The sequence below is a fragment of the Hippopotamus amphibius genome, chromosome 17, assembly GCF_030028045.1.
Source record: "Hippopotamus amphibius kiboko isolate mHipAmp2 chromosome 17, mHipAmp2.hap2, whole genome shotgun sequence".
Classification (NCBI taxonomy): Eukaryota; Metazoa; Chordata; class Mammalia; order Artiodactyla; family Hippopotamidae; genus Hippopotamus; species Hippopotamus amphibius.
Genome location: NC_080202.1, coordinates 13,642,903 through 13,644,081, shown reverse-complemented (window position 1 = coordinate 13,644,081; position 1,179 = coordinate 13,642,903).

Sequence of the window (1,179 nt, the reverse complement as noted above, 5' to 3'; positions counted from 1 at the left end):
GCCTGGGTTCAGTCTATACTCCAGGAACAAGATCCTGCACCTGCAAACCATGTGACACAGCCAAAAAAAAATTGTGGGGACTAAATGCTGCAATCAAAAGACATGAGGTGACTAATTTCATAAATATACTGCCTACAAGAGACTCACTTCAGGGCTAAAGACAGACTGAGGGACTCACCTGGTAGTACAGTGGTTAAAAATCCGCCTTCCAATGCAGAGGACGCAGGTTCAATCCCTGGTCAGGGAACAAAGATCCCACCCGCCATGGGGCAACTAAGCCCATAAGCCACAATTACTGTGCCTGCACGCTCTGGAGCACGTGCACTCCAACTAGAGAATCCCACGCACCACAAGGAAAGATCCCACATGCCATAATGAAGATCCCGAGTGCTGCAACTAAGACCCAACACAGCCAAATTAAAAAAAAAAAAAAAAAAAAGACACATACTGAAAGTGAGGGGATGGAAAAAGATATTTCCTGCAAATAGAAACAATAAAAAAGCAGGGGTAGCAATATTCATATCAGACAAAATAGACTTTAAAACAAAGGCTATAACAAAAGACAAAGGAGAGCATTATATAATGAAAAAGGGATGAATACAAGAAGAGGATATTATACTCGTTAACATATACGTACCCAATACAGGAACACCTAAATATATAAAGCAAATACTAACAGACATAAAGGGAGAAATTGACAATAATACAATAATAGTAGGAGACTATTAACACCCTACTGACATCAATGGACATATCATGCAGACAAAAAAAAAAAGAATCACTAAGGCAACAGAGGTCTTAAAAGACACAACAGACCACTCGAAAAATTGAAAGTATTTCCTCTAAATTCAGGAACAAGACAAGGAGGCCCACTCTCACTGCTTCTATTTAACACGGTATTGGAAGTCCTAGCCACAGCAATCAGACAAAAAAAGGAAATAAAAGGTATCCAAGTTGGAAGGGAAGAGGCAAAACTGTCACTATTTGCAGACATGATACTCTATATAAAGAACCCTAAAGTCTCCACATAAAAAAACTATTACTTACGGGGATATGTGTATAAAAACAGATGACTGAACTTGGCATACCCCCCAAAAAAATAATAAATAAATAAATAAAATTTAAAAAAAAAACTATTACTACTACTAAAGGAATTCAGCAAGGCTATAGGATACAAGA